Source organism: Castor canadensis, chromosome 12, assembly GCF_047511655.1.
Source record: "Castor canadensis chromosome 12, mCasCan1.hap1v2, whole genome shotgun sequence".
Taxonomy (NCBI): domain Eukaryota; kingdom Metazoa; phylum Chordata; class Mammalia; order Rodentia; family Castoridae; genus Castor; species Castor canadensis.
In genome coordinates this window covers 25806623-25831185 of record NC_133397.1, presented here as the reverse complement: position 1 = coordinate 25831185, position 24563 = coordinate 25806623, and the positions used below count along the sequence as shown (strand labels likewise).

The following is a 24563-nucleotide window of genomic DNA, read 5'->3' as shown; positions in this document are numbered from 1 at the left end:
AGCAGTAATCAACCTTCTGGGAACAGATGAATCTTGCCATTCGCTCAAGTTAAAGGCTGAGGATGCCTCCCTTTCACAGTGACTGACACGCAGGGAACTCCAGTCACAGTAGCTACTGATGACTAAAACAAAGTGCCACTGTCCTTTGCCAATTTTAGAACAAAAAAGTCACTTAATATGCCCATCTTGGACTGGGGGCGTGGCTCAAGTGGCAGAATCCTTCAAACACAAAGTTCTGAATTCAATCTCAAGTACAGGGAGAAGATAAATATATAAATATATATATGTATATTACAAATACATATACTACTCCTATATGTCACAAAGTACACACGCTCTGACAATTGGAACTAAATTAAAAAAACAAAAAAATTCTTTTCATTAATTTAAAAATATACAAGTTTTGCAAAAAGTCCTTCCATCAAGACAGTTTTTTAAGAGTAACCCAAGGCTGGAGGCATGGCTCAAGTGATAGAGCGCTTGCCTTGACAGCAGGTAACCCCTGAGTTCAACTCCCAGTGCCACCAAAAACTAAAACAAAAATAACTCAACTATTTATATTTCGTGACAGGATGCTTCTTTGCCCAAGTAAATGACAGATATGAATACTATTACTTAATCTTCAACATTTTCCTTGAGCTGAAACTGAATCGCAATCCTCACAGTCACTCAGTGCACTATGGACATAGTTAATGAACTTCAAAGGCAGATGCAATACTTCCGGGGAACCCATCTGAACCAGGGAAGAACCAAAAAGCAAAAGGGCTCCACAACCACTACTATGCACCTATCTTTGTATTTCTCCTCTTGCAATGGGCAATTAGCTGCTCAGATAACACCTTAAAGCTCAGCCTTGACGTCGCCCGTGGCAAGGCCGACCTTTCCTTTCATGGCACTGCCCACACAGGCGCCTAGATCTAGGACCTTCCTCTGGCACCTGCAGCACACTCAGGTAAGGCCGCCCCAGCCCCTGCCCTGGACAGCCGCTTGGGACGTTTTCTACACACGGGACTTACTGGGGCACGGCCTGGGTGGCGTTCGGGGCGGGGCTGTGCAGCGCCCGGGGCTCCTGCCAAGCTGTCCCCTCGCCCCCGCTGCCCCCTTGGCCCGGTCGCCCCTGCTCACGAGGCATCTCGACTCCCGCCAGCTCCGCCAGTCTGTGAAGAGTCGCTTACCGGCGCTTCGTCTCACCTGAGACGGCAACGAAGCCACCCGGCCAAGTGACCGTCACCGGGGAGGGCCCGCGGCTCAAGGGGAACGGCCCGAGCTCCAGCTCCCCCTCGGCCAACTCGGCGATCCCCTGGCCGCCATTTTCCCCGCGCAGTAACCCCCACCTGACAGTTCCAGCTTTCCACCTGTGACAGGGAACGCCACGCAACGCCGCGGGGTGCACGTGAGCCCGCCGGGGACTCCGAGAGGGTCACAACCTCGGGGCAGAACCCGCCGCTAATTTATCTGGGAACGAGGAGGCGTCCGGCCGGTCGCCCTAGTAATGCGTCCCACCAGGCTCCATCCTGATTGGCTGCGGGCACCGTGACGCGGCGGCGTCCCCGGCTGCGTGGGAAGCCCGGGTCCCCGGCGCCCCGCCCCTGCTCCGCAGCCCGGGGAGACCCCGGGCTCTGGCCTGCCAGGGCTTCTTTAAAGGGGCCGCGCCTAGTTCCTCGTCTGGGCTCCTGCAGAGGAAGAGCCGAGCCAGGGAGGTGTAAGGACGAGAAACCAATATTGGAATGCAGCGGACGTCATTGTCCCAGGGAACCAAATGACTCCTTCAACCCCATATAGTTACATAATGGAAAACAGATCTGGGAGCTAAATTTGCAAACCTAATTTTCTTGCCTTCAGTCAAAGGGCAAATCAGTAGTCAAACGAGTTCAGAATCCAGGATCTTGATGGAGTAAATCTCTTGCTTACGTGCGCAGTGTTTGCCGAGCCCTAGCTAAACACATCCTCTTACAGGTCTTCATCCCTTTCTACCTTGTCTCTGTTCTCAGACCCTCTAGGCTGAGCTCCTGAATGCTAAGGACTGTGGTTAAACTTCTTTGCATTCCCTCCGCACAATGCCTTCCTCCTGCTGGCTTTCAATAAACATTCACTGAATAAAAATCCTAAAAACAATAAGCATAAGCACACATCACCCACAGAACCATTCACCAGTCATTCATGTATATTTATATATTTTATTCGTTTATTCAACAAGGCACAGGGAGAGGTGAATTTTTTTTAAAGAGTGCAAGGTGCCTTCCCTTGCAGAATTCATAGTGTAATAATAACGGTGATCTAGGTTTAGGATGCATAGCTAAATTAGACACATGCTCCCCTCCAATTCCCTGTGAATCTAGGGTTTCTGTCCTCAATCAGCTTTGCAACTTCTCTAGTTTCATTCAAAACATTTAAATATTTAAGATGTGCTGAAATTGTGTTAGAAATGAAGAAAAGCAACAGAAGTACAAAAGCCAGCTCTGCCAATTATCCCTATGACGTTGGGCCTCACTTTCATCTTTAAAATAAGATTGCTGGAATTAAAGATCTCAACATACTTGAGGGGTTTTTGTTGCTATCATCATTTTAAGAGTTGGCACAGCCACACTGCAAGAACCCTATAGTGTAGTACCGTGACTTCTTTGGAGACTTGCCAGAGGCTCCACCTAGCCTTTCCTCTACTACAGATACTACTAGTATGGTGAGATGTGCCAAGTGATGGGGCCATAAACACAGGGCTGTGTATCAAGGTCAGGTTGTGCTGCTTGGCCCTTTCTTATTCTGAGCCTGGCTCATAAGTAGCCTCTCTCCACATCAACTGCTAAATGAGTAGGAATAGTATGGCCAAGCTGGAAATACGCTGATTCTTTGATTCGTTTTCTTTTCTTTTCTTTTTTTGGTAGTTTGAACTCAGGGCCCTCCAAGGGCTCTACCACTTGAGTCACACGCTCAGCCCAAAATATACTGATTCTTAAACCTGAAGACATCTCTCAAGTATTGTGAGATTTCCTCAGTGGTAGAAAGTGCAAGGTGCAGTGACTTCTTGACATGACCTAGTTGGACTACTTCACCATCCAAATAAGGTCTGTACTTTGAATAATAGCATATTGTGCCAATATTATTTTCTTTGTTTTAATATAAGTTCTGTGCTTACACAAGGAGTAAAGGGTGTACAGAAAATCTCTGTACTCTTTACATCTCTCCTAAGTCTAAAATTGTCTCATTTTAAAAAGTGATCTTTTTTTAATACTTGTTATTTAAACATAGCTCTTGAATTTCTATAGAGTTATCCACCCTCTGTCGGTATGTTCCTCATCAGGGTATCCAGAGCACTTGTGTTTCTTGCTCGTGAAATCTGACTAGCATGATACTTCAATACGGTAGACCAACGGGATGCTAGATGGTCCAGGTCCCTTTGAAAAATATTATGACAGAAAACAGGAAAATAAATATTATCCTAGAATGAGACTGCAAAAGTAGAATTTTGTCTGCCCCATGTGAATGTTACCTTCCCCTGGATGTGATGTTGTTTTTGTTTACTGTCTTAGTTTGTTGGGAGGGGGATGGGAAGGTCATCCTGGGAACTTCCACTTGACATTTCTGACTATAATAGCTCTTATTTCACAGGCTAAGTACCAGTGTGAGGGTTTGTCAGCTGCTAAGTATAGCCATTCAATGACACATGCAAGAATCAGAGAAATGACCACTAAGTTGGGAACAGGACCTACTGGACTCACTGAGATGGACCTAGGTAAAGATTCCATTTAATGTCTGAATCTATTATGTCTCTACCCTAATGGTGAATGGATCAGGACAAAAGAGGAGGAGATAGTGTATAGGATCCCTAGATAGCCCCCATCAACTTAGATCCTATATCCAGCAACTTATTATCCTGCACTTATTCAGGGATAATAATCAATTAATAATAAAAATAATCACTTTGGAGAAGAACTGAAGAAAGCTGTATATACTTGAAATGGTGAACTGAGTCTTTCCTCATAGTCACCAGCATTCTAAGTCTAAGAACAGGCTCAGGTCTTGAAATCAAGCAAGAGATAATGATTTTCCATTGGAGTGATGTCTGACCTCAGCCTTCTCATCCTTGATCTCTTCAGATTATATATTCAGCAATGCCTTTTTTTTTTTTGTCTTCCAATTTATCTTGTCCCTAGAAATAATTATGTTCTATCACACATCTCCATAAGTTCAGATCAGGTCTCTGACTGCCACTTTGACCTTGCTATCCATTATGATAATTAGATTGCTATTGCTTCTCACAATTGTCTCTGCTATTCTGGGATCCTGTCATCCCCAGGGCTACTGAGTTATTATTTTGTAACAGCATCTTCAACGATCAGCCCTGGCCTGCAGAAGACACACCACTGAGCTTCTCAATGATGCTGGTTTCCCTAGGCAGAGCATTTATTTTCACCTTGATAAACAGTGCCATTCAGGCCTTCCTGAGAAACACAGTCAGATGGATAGTTTTGTAGTCATTAGCATTCTTACTTCTCTATTTTTTGGGGGGAGGGGATAGGACTGGGGTTCGAACTCAGGGCTTTGTGCTTGCAAAACAGGCACTCTACCACTTAAGCCACACCTCCAGTCCATTTTGCTGTAGCTGTTTTGGAGATGGGTGGCCTCAAACAGTGATCCTCCTGATCTCAGTCTCCCAAGTAGTTAGGATTACAGGTCTGAGCCACCGAAACCCAGCTACTTCTCTAATTTTTATTACTACATCCACATTCTGTCGTGAGAGTTCTTGCATATCTACTTAATGTGACCATTTGCTTTTGCTAGCTTGCCAAGGACCATCCCAACAGCATGTTAAAATCGACTCTCAGAGCTTTTGCTATGGAATTAAATACTGTGACATAGCAGTGTGCCTCTGGAATATGCCTCTGACTACTCTATGAGTAGAGTAGGTTTATGCCCTAAACCTACTCTACATTCTGTCTCTTCTTAATGCATCACCCTGGGAATCGCCCCTTGCTGTGTGCAATGTCCTGCAGCCCTTGTAGCATATAATCCCTTTTCTCCCTTTATAGTCCCAAAACTTCTTCAGTCAAGATGAGATTTGACCCGCAAGGGGCCTCTAAGTAATGTCCAAGTAAGGGTGACCTCTGTTTGCCAACAAGTCAGAGAGACCTGCTTGAATCTAAGGGTTCAAGGCTTTCAAGGTAGCCCCACCCAAGTCTCAATGTTCCTTCACTGCCAAGGCTCAGATTTTGACATTGGAGATCTTCCCAGAGCCCAGCCTTCTGTGAAGTTCTGCCACTCTTCAACTAGTCTTCAGCTCTGGATGCAGGTGATAAGCATCTTTTTAAAATGCTTCTGAATACGCCTTCTGCCTCTCATACGTTGATTGTTTAGCAATAGCTGCCCATCTCCATCATCCTTACAGTGAGTAATTTCTCCAAACCTCTCAGTCACCAGAGAGTGTACCAGCTTAGGCACACCCTCCCCTTGTATCCTTCTCTGGTTCCACAAAGGCCATCTGCCACAGCATAGAGACTTGCAATACTTCAGTAACTACTCATGGGATGGGTCCTCATTACCATCCTACCATCTAGCAATCCATCTTCAGAATCCCATCCTTAGAGCTGGTGATAGAGTGACTGCCTAGCAAGTGTGAGGCTCTGGGTTCAAACCCCAGTACCACAAAAAAAAAAAAAATCCCATCTTTAGAATCAGCTTCCTAGAAAGGCAGACTGAAGCAGAGATCCTCATGCAATGCAATGAAGTTTTGTTTGCTTTATTTTGTTTTAAGAGTTCTCAAGAGAAGGGATGCAAAAGAAGCAGAATGTAAGGGTAAGAGAGAAAAATTAAATAATAGGGTGGTCTTCACTTCAGACTAACTTCAGCCCAACCCATGGAAAGCTCTGGAGCATGAATTACTCCACAGGGTTACTCACAACCTGTGGCAAGGGGATCGATTTTCTTAGATTCCTGTAGCAGTTAGTTATCACTAACGGCTTATCACCCTGAGGGTGGGGTGCAGACCAGCTGGGCAAGGCAGCCTCTATTTGGTTGAGCAGCATCCTCTGGAGAAGTGGGCCAGCTGGGAGCCATTAGCAGCTAAATCCCACAGCAACAGGAAGATGGGTTCCCCATCTGGAAAGGGCCCCAGTAGTATCCACCATAAACACATGGTGAATGCTAAATCAGTGTTAGCTTCTTAAACGAAACCATATATGACTGTACATAGCTAGCATCTCTGAGGAGGCTATAGGAGTAGCAGTATTTGTCTGTGGGTAGAAGAATTAAATACCAATTTACTGGTACTTAATATCACCCTATTCTTTAATATTATTGGAGTTTTAGCCAGGTGAATGTACTGCCTTTGTAATTTTGAGGAGGAAAAATTAAAAGTCCCTTTTATGTGCCCATAGCTTAAAAGATGATAGTAATCTGCTCCACTGCCCAGAAGGGTCATTTCCCCCAGTTGCTGATTCCTTCCTGACTCCTACAGCACAATATCACAGCTGATGAATTGCTCAACCTCATGAGTGATTGATCTAATAACACACTCTGATGCTCAGGGAAACACTATTACAAGCAAGAAACTCTATGTCCTAGTTGTTATTGTATTCTTTTTTATTATTGGGATACCTATATGTCCACATAATTGTTTCTTCCTCTTCAAAATGTGATAGTAATAAGGTAGAATATGTGCTCTGTAATAGACCTCAGAGAAGAGCCAAGTAAGGCACTGCCAACAAAATTGGAACAACTCTTTCTACTGGTAATGAGTAAAAGGAACATGCAGTGTTGGCAGAGGCCACAGACACTTAACTGGAGACCTAGCACGACCCATATCTTCTAGTCTATGGCCTCTCTGTTTGCAAAAATCCCTATGCCTGAGACTTAGCACTAGCTAATATCATTAGTTACCCAGAGAGATTTCAGATTCAAAGGTTTTGATTTCTTGAGAAACAAGCTTTGCTTTTGGTAGTTTGGGAATCTTGGTGCTAAAATGAATGACTTGGAAAAAGTGACAAGCTTATGCTACTAGAAACCAGTGGTGGAATCTAATTTTGATAATTCTCTTTTCGCTCTTCCACCCATCCCCTTCCCCTACTTTAAGCCAGCTCATCCAGCTTACATCTCCTGACACATTGGTCCTTCGTCTCCAGCAAGGCTTAGCCAAAAGGAGGCACTGGCAGGAATCTGCAGGGTGGGTAGGGAGAGGGTCAAGTGTGCATTCCCTTGGCTTCCTCTCTGTGAGGCTGCAATAGTTTTATCCTATACTGCTTTGCTCTCACAGAGTTCAACCACTCCCTCCCCTTCTCTATTCAGCCTAGGCCTTTTGCTTGACAGCCTAATTTTTTGCATATAGCTTCAAGGTGCTTCCTTATCCTCTGTTAATTTCCCTTAATGCTGATTGCTCCTTCCTTCCTCCCTCCCTCCCTCCCTCCTTCTTTCCTTCCTCCCTCCCTCCTTTCCTCCCTCCTTCTTTCTTTTCTCTCTCTCTCTCTCTCTCTCTCTCTCTCTCTCTCTCTCTCTCTCTCCTCTTCTCTGTTCATTTATTTATTAGCATTGTTGGGGATCAAACTAATTGCACCTTTCAACTCTCTTCAACTAATGTCCCTTCAATTCTATTCATTTATCCCTTCTGAGCCAAATATGCTATTAAGTTTTTTGCCAAATAAATGACTGATAACATTGGTGAGGCAAAATTTCACTAGGCTATGAAGATTAAAATGCCAGAAAGTAAAAAACTAAAAGTAGATCCTGCTATGTCATTCCTTAGCATATACCTGAAGGAATGTAAGTCCGCATATAGAGGCACCTGCACACTCATGTTTATTGCAACATTACTCACAATAGCCAAGCTATGGAATCAGCCTAGGTGCCCAAGGGCTGATGAATGGATAAAGAGAATGTGTTATATGTACACAATGGAGTATTATTCATCCATAAAAAGAATGAAATTATTCATTTGCAGAAAATAGATGGAACTGAAAATGAAATAAGCTTGACTCAGAAAGACAAATATTGTACCTTCTCTCTCATATGCAGAATCTAGACCTTAAAAAATGACATGAGTGTTAAGGAAGGGAGTGTTTAAGGGTGGGGAACAGCAGGAGGGAGGTGGGTGAAAAGAGAGATTGAAGAAGGATGAATATGATCCAAGAACTTTGTATGTATGCATGAAAATAGCATAATGAAACCCGTTAAAGCTATTTAAAAAGGGGAGAAGTGGGTTAAGAAAGAGTAGTAGAGGGGGTGAATTTGATCAAAGTATATTACATGCATGTATGGAAATAGCACAATGAAACCCTTTGTACAATTAATATATGCTAATAAAAAGAAAACAAATAGACGATATAAAATCTCCTTTACTAAGTTGAGCATAAAAAATTGCAGAAAGTAAAATAAGAACTCTGATGATGACCCATTCATCCAAGATAGACATAAACACTTTCCTCTTGCTCCTCAGTGCAAACCTTCTGCATCTGCAGGAATGCCTCAGCTGTGAGTAACGTCAAGCTCAGCCAACAGTGGTTTGAATTACAAGGACATTTATTGTTACTTAACTCAAAGTGTAGAAATAGGCAGTTTCAGAATTGGTTCTGTAACTCAAGGATGACATCAAGGACTCAGATTCTTTCCATACTTTTGCTCTGCCTTACTTAGCATCTCAGCATTTAATTTTTATGGTTATTGCCTCATGGCCACAAGATAGTCACCACAACCCTGGACTTCATAATTACATCCTAAATAGTAAACAGTAAACGAAAGGAGACGGATTTCTTCTTATGAGGCTTTGTATGTTTATCCAGGAAGAAAAATCTTATCCAGGAGCTCCCCAACAAATATCCCCTGTTTGTGGCTGCCTAGAACTTTGTCACTGGCCACTTTTATCTGTGAGAAGTGTGGGAAAGCAAGTATCTGACTTTGGGACTCTATAGTTGGAGGTGCAAAAGAAAGGAAGATTGAAAATAGCAATTGAGTAGTCAACCAACAGTGTCTGCCAACTGTTCTCTCAGAAAAATTCCTATGCTGTCGCCAATAGAAATGTCTACCAGGCAGTGGTGCTCACACCTGTAATACTAACTACTCAGGAGGCAGAGATCATGAGGATCATGGTTCGAAGGCAGCCCAAACAAATAGTTCTGTGAGACACTATCTTGAAAAAACCCTTCACAAAAAAGGGTCTCAAGGTGGAGACCCTGAGTTCAATCCCAGTATTGGAAAAAAAAAAAAAAAGAAAGAAAGAGATGTCTGTTACCTTTCCTTGTTATTTCTCTAAATAGAAATGACATTGAAGGCCCAATTCCATCTCTTCAATTTCTGTTTGTGGCCCCCATTGAATCACCTGTGATGGCTACATAATCTGTGGAAGATAGCTATCCACAAGCCTGTGTTAACTGCATTGTCTTATTTCCTGTATTCTGGATGCACTGACATCTGGGGCCTTGGGACCAGGGAGCGATTGCCTATGTCAGGCTTATCTAATTCCTCGAGATAGCAAGCTTGCCTTTCATAAACAAACTACCTGCTCCAATTCCAGTACCACAACAAAACAAAAACTAAATAAAACAAACAAACAAAACCCACAAGTGACTCAGAACCCCAGCTCCCTCCATTCTGGGTCTTATAATCTCATATCACCTACTGTCTTCCCACCAGATCTACAAGACAGCTCTTTCCCTGCTATTATTGGTCACCTCCAGAAGAACAACTTAGACCAAATGAGGAGAAAGGAATAAAGGCGTGTATAGAAAAAGTATTCCATTTGCTACAAACTAAATTATTTAATTTTACTATAACCCCAGGAATAATATATTATCCTCATTTTATAATTATAAAACTGAGGTTCAATGTTCAAAGTTTCTTTTTGCTGCTATAACAAATTTACCGTAAATTTGATGACTTAAAACAACAGAAATTCATCATCTAGAGGCCAGAAGTCCAAAGTCAGTGTTACTGGGCTAGCATGCAGAGGTTAGCAACACTACTTCATTCTGGAGGCTCTGAGGGAAGTAATAATCTCCTTCCTTCCCTTTCTCAGCTTTTGGTGGCCATATTTGTTGTCTGTTTAGGGCCCTTTCCTCCCTCCTTAAAACACATCACTCCATCTCTGCTTCCAACATCACACTACCACCTTCTCCTCTGCCTTTGTAAAATCTCCCTCTTATAAGGATCTCTTGTCTCCCTCTTATAAGGACACTTGTGATTATATCAAGGCCCACTGAATAATCCAGGATAATCTCCCCATCTCAAAATCCTTAATTTAATTGCAATTGCAAAGTCCCTTTTGCCATGTAAGGCAGCATTCATAAATTACAGCATTAGGACCTGGATAGTTTTGAGAACCAATCAAGATGCTTGCACATTTGCATTCCTTCCAGAGAATCCAGGGAAGATTCCATTTCTTTTCCTTTTCCATCTAGAAGTCACCTGAATTCCTTGCCATGTGGCTTCTTCTTCCACCTTCACAGTCAGTGGCATAGCATCTTAAATCTCTCACAACACTCCAACCCCAATCACCATCCTTCTCTTACTCTGGCCCTGCTGCCTCCTTCTTCCCTTCTAAAGCCAGAAAAATCTCATCTAACAACTCACTTTACCATATAAGGTAATATAGTTACAGGTTCAGAAGATGAAGACATGGACATCTTGGTGTGTATGGGGCGGGGAGTATTATCTCTGCTACTGCACTCAGATGCAGCTCAGTGGTTGCTGGGAACAAGGATGGCAAGAGTAGACAGATGGAGCTATGAAGGAGCAGAAGAAAACTTTTGGGGGGTTGTGATTATTTCAGTTGGATGAAGATTTCACATTTTCACAAAATGTGAATTTTGTCAAGATAAAATTATATGCTTTTTTTTTCCTGTGGTACTGGGGTTTGAACTCAGGGTCTACACCTTATGCCATTCCATCAGCCTTTTTGTGTGATGAGTTTTTTCGAGATAGGGTCTCACGATCTATTTGCCCAGGCTGGTTTCAAACCGCAATCTTCCTGATCCCTGCCTCCTGAGTAGCTAGGATTACAAGCGTGAGCCACCAGTGCCAGGTAATATGTTCGGTGTACTTTATGACTATTATACCTCAATAAAGCTGTTGAAAAAGTAAATGGAAAAAAAAAGAACCATGAGACCCAGAGACTTTGGCCAAGTTCATAGAAGGAGGCAGTGGTGTCACTAAGATGCAAACTCAGTTTGGTCATCTGGTATAGAAGCCTGTGCCTGTGATCAAGTGATACATCCTTTATCCTCTCTTCTGTAGAGTCCTTTGGGGCTGTGAATACCTGGTAGATGTCCAATAAATGGTCATGTCTTTCTCTTTCTCTTTGAGGCCTACTAATGTGAGCTTTTGAGAATTTCAGAACATACTTTATCTTACAGAAGCTATTTTCTTCATGAGAGAGAGATAGGTACCTGAGAAAAATATTGAATAGAGCCAATAGACTAACAAATGGGCTTTTCCTCAAGGAATTTTTGGTTCTTCATGTTCCAAGGCCTGAAAAGCAAAGCAATATATAGCACCAGATATAAATATGTTACTATCAGAGATCTAGCCTGGTTCATCACTGTTGCCTAGTGATGAAACAACTCCCAGGCACAAATAAGAGGTAAATGTGTGGGAGGGCCCACTAGTCACAGACAAAGAGACAAGCAGTGGCTGTTGTATCCAAGGTTGCGAAGCCCCTTTGACTGATGTACCGTGTTTGGGCTACAGTGGTGAAAAACAGAATAGTATTCTCAGCTGGTCAGTCTGTTTCCCCAGCCTGTTTCCAGGAAGTAAATGTCATTTATGTGTTCCATTATTTCTGGGTTCATATGTTCAGAAAACAGTATATCCTATTTCTGGATCAACTGAAAACATCTTGAAAAGAGGGTTCTCGTTTTGAGTTTTCCCTGGAATTCTTTTTTTTTTTAATTTAATGAAAAATAAAACAAGATTAGACTCTTGAAGCTCTTAAATTTTTTAAATCTCAGAATATCATACATTGATTCCTGTATAGTTTGTCTCCTCAGTCATTGTCCACAGGATTCTAAGAAGTTGTAGGAATATGCAAGCTCAGACTCAAGACCCAACTTCTCCAGTGTTGTGGAAAGGGACTGTATATCCTGGGGCAGAGCCCTATGTGCCTATAGGCCACTTGGACAGAACCTGGGGAGAGTGACTTCCTGGGGTATCCACACTAGAATCCCCTGGAATTTTTCACAGGATACTGTTATCTCCTGATTGCCCCATCCTTGCTAGGGCTCCTCAGGGATTTTGATTCGGATTATAGAATTCACCTCAGATTCTTTTCTGCTTTGATTTTTCTGTCTCTCCTACCTGAAGCCATGCATGTTAAGATGAATCAAGTTTGGGAAATAGAAATAAATAACTCAAAGAGATGATGAGAAAGAAAAGAGAGAAAAGAATAGCAGATTTCTCAATCATCCATTTGTCACCATAAAACTATCCAGTTCATAGTCCTGCAGCTGCCAATATAAAGTAAACTGATATAGTCATGGTTACATAAATGGCAAGCATAGTCAAGAAAGCCAGATGCAATCGAGTTCCACTGCTACTCACCAACTCTATAACTGAGGCAAATTAGTTTAACTCCCTGAGTCTCAGTTTCCTCATCTGTAAAGGGAGAAGAATTAATAGTTCTGACCTTGTAAGCTGTTGTGAAGTGCTAACATACGCTTAGGAGATACTTAACAGATGAGAGTGGCCTTCTTTTTCCTTCATCCTTCTAGCCATCTTTCTAATTAGGTTTATGAATTTGCTCCAATTAAATGCTTCAGGGGAGATGAAAATGCAAATGTCAGTGAACCCAGAAAGAAAGTGTTCCTAGGCTATGACCCATGGAGAAACATTAGTCCTCAAAGGCACTAAGAGAGTTGTGGCCTGCAGCCATATTTTGACACTGAATCATGTCCTGTTTTGCATTGTTCTCTAATTACTTCAAGTCATTTCCTCTCTCCCAGATCCAGTTTCCTAGCTAGTTATAGCGTGTGCTGGGATAGAATCATCTTTAACAGCCCGCCTCAACTATTCTTAGTTCTCTTTTCTACCGATATACCTCTATTTGCATAACAAAAGCAGTATTGTAATAACTTCCTTGGAGTTCCTTTGTACTTAGAGCCGGTTCTCTCCAGCATGAGATCTAGATAGGCATTAGGGCCTCTGGCCACTTCACTGCCCAGAGCACTGGATATCTTGAACCATCCTATTACAAAGTCATCACTCATGACACTCAACTCAACTTTTTGATTACAAAAGAAGAACCTCTGAGCTCAGTGGGTACAAGACCAGAAGAGTCCTGCTAGAATCAGTCAGTTCTCAGATAGTTGCAGGTTTTGCTGTTTCCCATAAGGAAGCTGAACAAGTCATGCTTTGTCTTACTCACAAGAGCTATGGTTTTAAGTTTTAGATACACATTAGAATCACTTGGGAAGCTTTTAAAGCAGCACAGATCATAACTGTATTTGTTTGGTATGTGGTCTGGGCAATGGTAGTTTTTAAAAGCTCTCTAGACAATTCAAAGTGCATTCAAAATTGAGGATCATGGATGTAAGCCAGACACTGAAATGTAATTATTGGGGCCTACACCTGATTTCCTGAGCATACCTACAGTTAGCAGTGATGGGCCCTAAGTAGAGCCAATATTGGATGAATGAAGGAATGAATAAATAAGTATAGTAGAAAGAGTACTGGATTAAAGGCCAGAAAACCACGTTCCTGATCTCTGACCTAATCACTATAGTAAATACCAGCAATCATTTTCACTAAATCTTAATTTTTCTCTTATGAAAGGGTAATAATAATACTTGCTTTATCCTACTCTCTAAATGGTTTGTGAACATAGCATATGTTAAAGAGTTTGCATATTTGTGCATCATACAATTTTAAGAAATCGTTTAAAATAAAGCATAAGAGTCATCCTAACTAATTGGCTTTTTAATCAAACCTGGAAATGTGGATTAATGAAGAAACCCATGTGCAGAGGTTAAGTGCAGGGCCATAGTGGGAAGCAGCACACCCTCCCTACAGCAACCCCCTCCATCCCCATTGCAGCAGCATTGTACCTAGTTTGAGCCCAGCATGACTACCTACTCCTCTTAGAGACTGCTGTAAACTGAAGGTCTATGTCCCCTAAAATTCATATGTTGAAGCATGTGCCCAGGATGATGGTATTTGGAAGTGGGGACCATTGGGGGATGATTAGGTTATGGGAGTAGAAACCTCATGGGTAGAAACGCGCCCTAATGACACTGCAGAGAGCTACCTCCTTCCTTCCATCATGGGATGGGGTGGAGGGTCACAGCAGAAGCCACCATCTATGAACCAGGAAGAGTCCTCATCAGACACCAAATCTGCCAACTTTTGACCTTGGGCTTCTCAGCCTCCAGAACTGTGATCGACACATTTCTGTTATTTAGATGCTGCCCGGTTTATAGAATCCTATTATAGCAGTTCAAATGGACTGAGATCCTTCGGCCATGCTGACAGAGTAACATCCCCAGCTCTGCCAATGAACCTTGAACAGCAGCTGCTATAGGTTGCCCTTGCTCCCACCTTCCTGCTTCACAGCCTAGTACTGGCCCAAAGGAGGTGCTCAATGGGTGGGTTCGTGAATGTTCCTGGAGTTCTGGTTCTGAGTGCAACTTTATTATACACCTCTGTATTTTTTGTCTTGGCAGCTCTTTGACCACCCACCTGATGACTTTGAGTAGTTTCTCGTAAGGGGAATGGACATGTGGGTGCCTCAGCCAGGGCGTCCCTTGCTATCACCTGCCAGAAGCTTCGATTTCTCTGCCCCCAGCAATTTGGGCCCTCCACTACCCAGGCCAGTCCTTGGCCCTTCATGAAGGGGTATGTGGAATTCAGACAAAACATATGGTGTTTTCCCAGAATTTTGCTGTTTTTATTTACATTTTTAAATAACTTGTTTTTCTTATTATTACAAAACAGCACATGTTGGTTTGAAAAAAATTGGAAAAACCAGACAAGCAGAAATTAAGTACAAATCTTTCATAAATCCCTTAGTCTAAGAAAAATCACTGTTTAATGTTTCTGGTTTTGTGTACAGCACATGCACGCACACACAAACACACACACACACACTCGCATGTGCACACACCTATTTAGAAAAATAGGGTCATTCTGTACTTAGTGATTTGTAACCTGTTTTTTCATTTAACCATGTCTTACAGCCTTAAATGGTCATCTTGCACTATTATTTGCTCTATTTATCCCTCTCCCACATGTCCTCTTCAGCTGCCATTAATTCCTTACAGTTATTTACAAACTGAACAACATAAACTAGAACAAGCTCAATCAGTGGGGATGTGAAGAGCTTTTGTGTCTAACTGGTGCAGTGGTAATCTGTGCTTTGACCAGTGGTGTCTGTTCAGAGATGATTCCAACATCTTATGAAATGTTTGTTTCACTAAGAGCTCCAGGGCTCAGGCTGTAATAGAAACAAAGAGTTTATAGAGCAGCCATACCCTTAAAACTGCTACAGTTTCTATGAAACTGGAAAATTCCATTGCCATGGCCAATGTCAACAGCACAAACACAAAGGAATGTAGAAATTCAAAGGAAGGGAAGAATTTGATTAAAGGAGACTATGGGTAACTGGCAAAAACTCTATGAACATGACCAGAAGGTGCTGGCTTCTAGCACTGGGAAATTATAGTCCAGGAATTAGAATATAGGCATTTGCCCTCCCTAGAATGGGTAAGGTAGTAGGCATTTAGTTTAAGTCCGTGTCAAGAATGAAGCTATGCTAGATTTCGAGTTCTGGTAGCAGTGTTATGTAGCTGGCAGCATCCCAGGAAGCCCTCCAGCTCTTGCTGTGGGGCCTTGTCCCTCAGTCTTACAATGCATCTTGGCCAAGTGCCCATATGTCCACACCCCTGGTCACCTGGTGATGCCTTTAGATGCTAAGCCTCAAAACAGAACAGGGGATTATGATGCTGCCTGAAAGGAAGTGGTAGGGACAGAGAGGGAGAGCAATGAAAGTCAGACTGAAGGTTGAGGATCACACAGCAACAAGGGGAGGCTACATTCAGCTCTCTTCTCTAAGCAGCTTTCTCACTATAGTGACACAGAAGCCTCTGAGTTGGGTTTCCTTGTTTCCTGGTTTACGTCTTCATAATCCATTCACCAAAATGCTACTCAAGGTAATTTTTAATTATCTATCTAATTACCTAACTTCTGGGTTTAACCCCCCAGTTCAGCAAAATAAATAAATAAAAATTTTAAAAAATATATATGTATATAATTAAAATGTTGTCTTCTGCTGTTTATGGAAAGCAAGTAAAACATGCACATTGCTTAAAAATCAAACAGAACCAAACAGGCTCATAATGAAAAGATAACCAAAGGTATCTGCTAATCTGCCCCAATTCTGGCTACCAAAACCAACTAATTCTAAACTTTGTTTTTTTTTCTTTCTTTTTTTTTTAAATTAGAAGTTCTTTGGGCACTTGGCTCCATATTTCTAAATGATATGCGTTTATTGTTATTTCTTGATCTTCTGATTTTAAACTTTATAACTGTCTCCTTTTTATGTAGATGAAGATTTAAAAAAAACAGTGTGATTGAGATAAAATAGACAGTTTGATAAATTCTGCCATAGGTATCCATCCATGAAACCATCCTCAAAATCAAAATTGTGAGCATATCCATCATCTGTAAAAAATTTCTCACATCTCTTTGTCATCCCTTCCTCCCACTCCTTCCATGCTGTCATCTCCCAGACAACGACTCATCTGCTCTTTGTCACTATTAATTGGCTTGCATTTTCCAGAGTTTAATGTGCCGGAACTACATAGCAAGTAGTTTTGCCTGCCTTATTTCACTCAACATAATGACTTTGAAATTCATCCAGGTATCAAGAGTTCATATCTTTATAGTGTTGAGTAGTAGTCCACTGTGTGGATATACCAGAGTTCATCCGTTCACATATTAACGGCCATTTGTGTTCTTTCCAGTTTTGGGCTATTGAATATACAGCTGCTATGAACATTCTGTACAAATGTTTGTATGGAAATCAGTTGCTGAATCATGAAGTAGGTGCATGTTTAACTTTTTAAGAAACTGCCAGTGTTTTACAAAGTGGTCTACTGCTGGTGGTATTCCCACCAGCAGTGTCAGAGTTCTGACTCTTCCCTGTCATTGTCAGTCCTTTCAATTTTAGCCCTTGTAATGAAGTGGTGCTTTATTGTGGTTTTTGTTTGCATTTCTCTAGTGGCTAATACTGTTGAGTATCTTTTCATATGCTATCTGTCATGTTTAGTGTGTTCTTTGGTGAAGTGTCTAGGCAAATATTTTTCCCATTTAAAAACTTGGGATTTTTCTCCCCCTTACTATTGAATTTAGAGAGTTTGTCATTTATTCGGGGTACAAGCCTTTATCAAATATATGGCTTGTGAAGATTTTCTCTGTGGCTTGTCTTCATTCTGTTAATGATGTTTTTAGAAAAGCAGAAAAATTTAAAATTTGGTGAAGTTCAATTATCAAGTTGTGCTTTCTGTTATACCTAAGAAATGTTTGTCTGACCCAAGTTCATAACATTTTAACTTTTTTTTTCTGTCTAGGCTGGTCTTGAACACAGGGACTCAAGCAATCCTCTACTTTGGCCTCCAAAGTACTAGGACTACAGGCATGCACTACTGTGCCAGGTGACAATTTTAGCTTTTATATTTTGGTCGGTGACTCATTTTGAATTTTATAAATAGTGTGAAATATGAGTCAAATTTATTGCTCTATGCCCATTTGTTGAACAGAGTATCTTTTTACACTGCATTGCCTTCACACCTTCCTTGAAAATCTATTGTCTCTATATGTGTGTACTTGTGGACTCTGTGTTCTGTTGCATTGACACATGGTGCTAGTCAACTTTCCATTGCTGTGACAAAATACATGAGAAAATCAACTTCAAGTAGGAAAGATTTATTCTGGCTTAGTTTGAGAGATTTCAGCCCATGGTCACATGGCTCCATTGATTCTGGGCCTTTAGTGAGGCAAATATGACATCAGGGAGTAAACGGTGGAGCAAGGCTGCTCACCTCATGAGAGCCAAGGAGCAAAGAGGGGTGGGCATGATATACCTTCCAAGAGTACTACCCTTTGTGACCTACTTCCTCCATCAGGGCCTCACTTCCTAAAAGTTGTATCACCTCCCAGTAGCACCATAGGTTGGCAGTAAGCCTTTAGCACCTGGTTTTGGGGGACAGTTCAGATTTAAATCATACCATCTATTCATCATTATTTATTTACACTGATGCCAAATTTCTTTGATAGCTCTAGCTTTGTACTAAGTCCTAAAATCAGGTAATATTAGTTCTCTAAATCTGTCCTTTTTTGTCCCCTCAAGTTGTTTTTGCCCTTCCAGGTCCATTAACATCCCCACAAATGAGCTTGTTTCCTTCTTTTTATTTTATTCTCTTATTATTGAAAGGGTTGCCAGATAAAATATAGGATATCCAGTAACATATGAATTTCAGATTATCAACAAAAACTTTTTTTTTTATTATTTATTAAAGATAGGGTCTTGCTGCATAGCCCAGACTGATCTGGAACTGGTGATCCTCCAGGCATGTGCTACCTAACAAATAAATTTTGAGCATAGAGATAAGCCCTGCAATATTTTTTACTATAAATATGTCTGTACAATATTTAGGAATACTTATATCCTAAATAATTCTCATTGTTTATCTGAATTTCAAATTCAACTGAGTGCCCTATAGTTTTATTTGTTAAATCTGGGCAATCTATTTATTGAAATTCTTATTATTAGTTGTTGGACCTACTAGGTCGAAGTTATAATTTTTTCTCATATTTCATTATCTTCTTAATTATTTGTTCAACTTTGTGAAAGATTTTTATTTACTTCATTTTGCAACATTTTATTAATTTTTTTCAACCCGTTTTGAAATTCTTCTTCTTTTTTTTTTGTATGTGTGCATGTGTGGTTCTGGGATTGGATCCAGAGCCTCAAACATGCTAGGCAAGTGTTCTCGTACTTTTTATTAAAATGGTGCTAGGGTTGAACTCAGGGCCTCAAGCTTGCTAGGTAAGAGCTCTAACTTTAGCCACATGCTAGTCCTTTTGCTTTTAGTTTGTTTCTCAGATTGGGTCTCAAAATTTTGCCTGGGCTGGCCTAGGATTGCAATTCTCCCATCTCTGTTTCCCAAGTAGCTGGATTACAGGTTTGTACCACCATGCCTGGTCTGCAAGTGCTTTACCTCTTGAATTATACACCTAACCCCTGTTTTAAATTATCCATTTAATCGCACCTTATTCTTGTTTTACAGATACAATATGTCCTCCTATCTCCCTTCAGTTGGCCATTTTTCTCATGTTGGAAAATTCTCTATACCAGTGATCTTCATTCAGCTGTACATATTTAAGAGCTGGGCAGTAAGAAGCTACTGGAATCTGTAGGGGATGATGAGTGGGACGACTGCCTTTCATTGATCGAGTGAGGAGCTTGCCATTTCACGGATGCAATGGAACCTACATTATGGATTTGCAGAGGTCTTTTGGAATCTGCTGTATGTCTGAAGGATTCTTTGAGCTACAGCCTGAAGACAGGGCATTTGGAACTGACAGGTATACCACCTTCCATCACTGCTGGTGTGTTTCATGCTCCAGTCATACCAGTTAACTTCACATGGTATCAACTTCCAGGTCTTTTTTTCTGGAATGCCTTCTCCTATACTCTTGTTTGTTATTGTTGTAGAATAAATGAATAAAATACATAAACATACATGAATGACTGGTAAATGGCTCTGTGAGCAATGTGTGGCTATGCTTTATTTTTATAATTATAAATATTGGCAGTACTGGGATTTGAACTCAGGGCCTCACACTTTTGCTAGGTAGATGGACTACCACATGAGCCACGGCAGTAGCCATTTTTTTTTTGCATTATTATTATTATTTTTGGATAGGGTCAATTGTTTTTGCCATGGACCAGCCTTGAATCACAGTCCTTCTATTTAACCCTTCCCATGTAGCTGGGATTACAGGAATGAGTCACTGTACCTGTCCTCTCCCATATTCTTCATATTATAAAATCCTACTTATTTTTTAAAACCGGGATATGTTACACCCTCCTGTCTTCCTCTTGGGTAAGTGTAATCATTTTTCTACCTATCCCACCCCTAACTAAGTTTATTTAATTAGTTTCTGCTTTGTTTTCCCATTATCTTGTGTGTTTCACCAAAGTATCACTACACATACTAATTACTACACATTGTACTAATGACCTCTGTGAAGTCCCAGAAACAGAAACTTTTCATAATGAGAGTAAATTCTCCATAGAGTAGGTTGGATAGACATATTGAATATGAATATTGTTCCTTAAAGTTACTGGTAAACAGGATGTGTAGTCTGTGTTCTAGCACACAGAGATTAAGGATGAAAGAAGGATATTGGGACTGTCAAACTTTGCCATGACTTCAGTTTTGATTTATGCAAATGGAAAATTCCAATCTATGCCTGAACATGTCCATGGGGACAGGAAGATAGAATTAGAACTTAGAATTCTGACACGATATTCCTTCATAGATACTGTCTGGTACTTATCTCTCAAGACCCAAGAGATGCATTCAGATTGGAAGGAAAACACAGCAAAAAGGTTGGACTATTACCAATTTCAGGTGTAAAGAACGAAATCATCAAGTATCACTTTTGATAATCAAATCAGAGGGCAGGGTGAGAGCAAGCTGTGGAATTTCTCCATCACTTCTTGTCGTCTTCACTGATAAGTGAATAACCAATAGTTCTTTCCTGGTTCACTAGATTCAAAGCATACAAAAACAAAACCTGAAAGTCCTATCTAACCAAATCTGAACATGAGTCGGAGAACTGAACATAAACAAAAGCAATTCTGCAAGCGATGACAAGATAGAAGACTCAGATAGCATGCACAGGAGTGTTCTCTTCGTAAGACAGACAGCTCTGGATCTAGATAACAAAAGCAGAGAAGTTATTGCCTGGGCTCAGCCACTGAGATAAAAGCCAGTGGGTACACTGTGAAATTACAAGCAAAATATTATAGTTCATTGAGGGTCTCTGCCTGAGAGCAGACAGGAGCTCAGTTAAGTGATAACATTGTGACTGTCACATATGAGGCCCTGAATGAAAATGGCCTCTAAGGTCAGGTCTGAGGGGCAGGAAGAAATCTGGCACCATCAAACCAGGGATTGGCCTAAGGGCAGGAAGCAGGGAGAGCAATAAAATCAAGGCTTTCATGGTAGGAAGAGATTGTTGGTGATGAACTGCTGGAAAGAGATTTGGGTGAGCAACCTTTTATTACTTTTGGATGCTGACAGCCAATGCATCATATCCAGGTTTTCCTGATGGCACAGTGATAACAAAGGCAAAGCAATAATAAAGTACAAAGCAATAAAATAAAACAAAGATTTATTTTACTTAGTTACTAGGGTTGGCAAAGGTGGATGTGGTGTAACGCAAATAAATGGTGAAAACCAGTGTGACCGAAGGAGAGGGGAAAAGCATGAGAACCAAAGAAGAATGAAGAAAAATCAGGAGTCAGAATAGGTCATTTGGGCAAGAAATATGCAAAATTGAGACACACAAGGTTGAAGCATTCAGGGGTCTTGGTCCTTTTTCCAAAAATAACCCTATTGCCTTTTATCATTATATCCATATGGACATGTGGGGGCCCTAAAGTCAAAGAACTCAATAACAGCCGTGCCAAATACTACAGAGGACCTCAGCTTGGAGGTCTGTAAGCTTTGCAGTTCCCATGTGAAAAGACTCAAGAATTGTGTGGTAAACCCCAGCAGTATTAGATGTGGGGTCATTTTTAATCCCTAGAGATCAAGCATGTGAGATTTTGCACAGATTTGACCTGTACACATCTGATTTGGTGTTTTCCTGACTTGGAGCCTCACTGCCTCTCCAGCCACACCTTTGCTGCACCTGGAACATGGCTTTCCTACATAACTCTGAATCTCATGCCTCTACTCCTACTTTGTAGATTTTATTACCATTGCTATCCTATCTCAGAATATATATCAGTTCAAATTCTCCATCACCAAAGAATATTTTACTGAGTGATCACGAGGTATGGTACCTTTCCACTTAATCTCTGAGATAGAAGGAAAAAAAAGGATAAAGTTTGGAAAAGAAGATATTTGCAAGCAGATGACTTCTCTTTTGCCTCACAGAAAGTCAAGGACCCTCTCCTTTTATCATTGTCAGCATCATCATCATTAGGACGAATATTGAACACTTGTGAATCAATTAGGCCAACAGTTTTATTTGTAATACATTATGAATTCTTTCGTTTACTACTATAGATAGTGTACTACTGCCATTCCCATTGTGAAGAAACTGAGGTTTAGTTTGCCCAGGGTTAAGAATCTGAGTGTTTCAGAGCTGGCAATCAAATTCAGAGCCTGCCACCTTAACCACGAGGCTGTACTCCTATTTAAAAATCTTCTTATCACTTTGTGGGCTAGATATTCAGTAAATATTGGGCTAAATGTTCTGTAAATATGTGTTCCTTGTAATTGAAATGGTTCACTAGTGTCCATAGTGACAATATGGATTCTGTGGCTGTGGAGAGCCTACTTAGAGGGTTTTATCTTGATTGCTTCTTTCATCAGCTTCACATTTATAAATATAAAATATAAAAATAAATTTTTTATGAATATAAAAATCCTTCCCTCAGCTGGCCAGCCTTGTGCTGTACATACTAATATTTTTCAAGCCTCAAGGTCTGGGCTATGGACTCAGTGTGAGGAGAAGCAAAGGAAAAATTCTCATTATTGGCAACATAGTATTTTGCCACAGTGGGTGGGGACATGGTGAGACTCAGATGCACAGGTGGCTGCCAGCTTGACTCGGTGTCTTGGCACTCTTTATGATTGCCTTGGAAAAGCTGAAGCCAGAAGGAACATCTGCCCAGGCCAGTCAGAAAGGAAACAGCTTTTGGTTAGCTAATTAATTGCTTTTTCATCTGATCAGATGATTCCACTTTAGTGCAGTGGCTTGGGGGAACACAAAGGCCTGAGAGCCTGGATTCACTCTTTCCTACATAGTAATAATAGGTTCCTGTACCATCCAGCCCAGATCCCATCCTGTTGGGCTATCTTACCTGTCTGAGCTATCTGAAGAGCTAAAGCAGAGAAAGACAATATAGGAAGGGGTCAAGACAACATATAGCTCCCAAGGATATGCCCTCAGTGACCTACTTGCTCCAACTAGGCCCCACCTAGTTTCTACCACCTCCCAAAAATGCCATATTATAAATCCATCAAGGGATTTATCCATTGACTAGGTCAGAGCCCTCTCTGACAATGCCCTCCTAGACATACCCAAAGGAGTGCTTTGGTAATCTCCTAGGTGATTCTCAATCCAATCAAGTTGACAGTCAAGATTAACCATCATACTTGACTTGTTGTTCCTTGAAAGAGTGAGCATCAAACCCACAGGTCTTTGTAGCTTACAAGTTTGGGAGTGAGTCCCACACGTTCCTGTCAGTATAGTTTATCTGGGCTCATCCATGATGCATCAGCCCACTGCATCACATAAGATATAAGCAGGTGCTCACTGCTCTTCAGGAGCTTACATCCTAGTTCCATGTGCGTACACGTGCAGTCATGGGAGAGGACAAGATGGCAGATAAGATTTATAAATGTGAAGCAGTAACAGAACAAAGCAACGTACATTCAAGAGCTAAATTCTCTTATAGTGATTCAGAGATAAGAGAGCTCAGTTTAGACTGTTAAGTCCAAAGAATGAACAAAATACAAGAGAAACTATGGAAGGAAAGACATGTACAGGCACGCAGGTTGCAGGGAGAAAGGTAAAGTCTCCCGTGGTGTAGTCAGGGCAGTATGAAAAGCAGCTGTATTCTTCCCCAGCCAGGGATCACACTGGGCAATCCAGTATTACCTCTTCCCAGAATTCTCCAGAGCCTTGAAGGTATTATTGACCAGTGTTCCAACTGTTCCCTGCACCTAGTCTCTTCTGACCCTTGGCTATGTTTGTCCCTTTAAACCTGAGTCCTCCTTTTAGACAGTAATCTCCTTAAAGCTGAAGACCATGGCTAATTTGTCATTGCCTGGTGCAAAAAACATAATAAATGTGTGTTGAAAAACAAATAGAAACAGCATTGGAGATGCAATTGAACAGGCAGGCTGGCTCTAGAGTGAAATACACTGTGTGTGCCAGGCATTCTAATTGTCTTCAGAGGGCTAGGTGTGGCATCCTGGGGCTGACATTGATTTATCCAATCATTTATGTATTCACAAATATTTGTTAAAAGTCTATTATAGGAGCTTAAGATACAACAGTGATAAACAGATAAAAGTCTTGCCCAGGTAGAGCTGATGTTCCAGTGAGAGAGAGAGACGATCAGGCCTGTTACATAATTCATGAGGTCTAGTGCAACTTGGAAATGTGTTGCTTCTTGCTTAGACAGCAGAAAAAAAAGAATGCTGTTAAAGATACTACCACATAGGGCTGGATGTGTAGCTCAGTGGTAAAGTGCCCACTTAGGATGTTTCAGGCTCTGGGTTCAATTCCTAGAGTCACCATCAAAAAAGGAAACAAACAAACAAACCAAAGTACAAAAATATAAA

General features: G+C 41.2%; 1 protein-coding gene, 1 long non-coding RNA gene and 1 other non-coding gene across 19 annotated transcripts in view; 1 reads left to right on the top strand and 2 right to left on the bottom strand.

The window, feature by feature from the left end:
* Lclat1 (lysocardiolipin acyltransferase 1) overlaps positions 1-1526 on the bottom strand; it is a 155227-nt gene extending 153701 nt beyond the window's left edge. For 4 of the 14 annotated variants that reach the window (XM_074049436.1, XM_074049437.1, XM_074049438.1 and 1 more), the window contains exon 1: positions 1335-1524. The gene's annotated coding sequence lies outside the window, so the exon portion shown is untranslated. The other 10 variants (XM_074049429.1, XM_074049426.1, XM_074049433.1 and 7 more) reach the window with 7 other exon arrangements.
* On the top strand, positions 670-19671 carry LOC141414787 (uncharacterized). Of its 4 annotated transcripts, XR_012439650.1 has the most exons (4): positions 2243-3062; positions 3607-3730; positions 17538-17621; positions 19257-19671. It is a non-coding gene; the product is annotated as an uncharacterized lncRNA (long non-coding RNA). The 4 variants fall into 4 exon arrangements; XR_012439651.1 differs by lacking the exons at positions 2243-3062; positions 3607-3730 and adding an exon at positions 670-952; XR_012439649.1 differs by lacking the exon at positions 3607-3730.
* On the bottom strand, positions 11937-12137 carry LOC141415237 (small nucleolar RNA SNORA73 family). The gene has a single exon (XR_012440237.1). It is a non-coding gene; the product is annotated as a small nucleolar RNA SNORA73 family (small nucleolar RNA).
* Positions 19672-24563: the final 4892 nt, after the last annotated feature.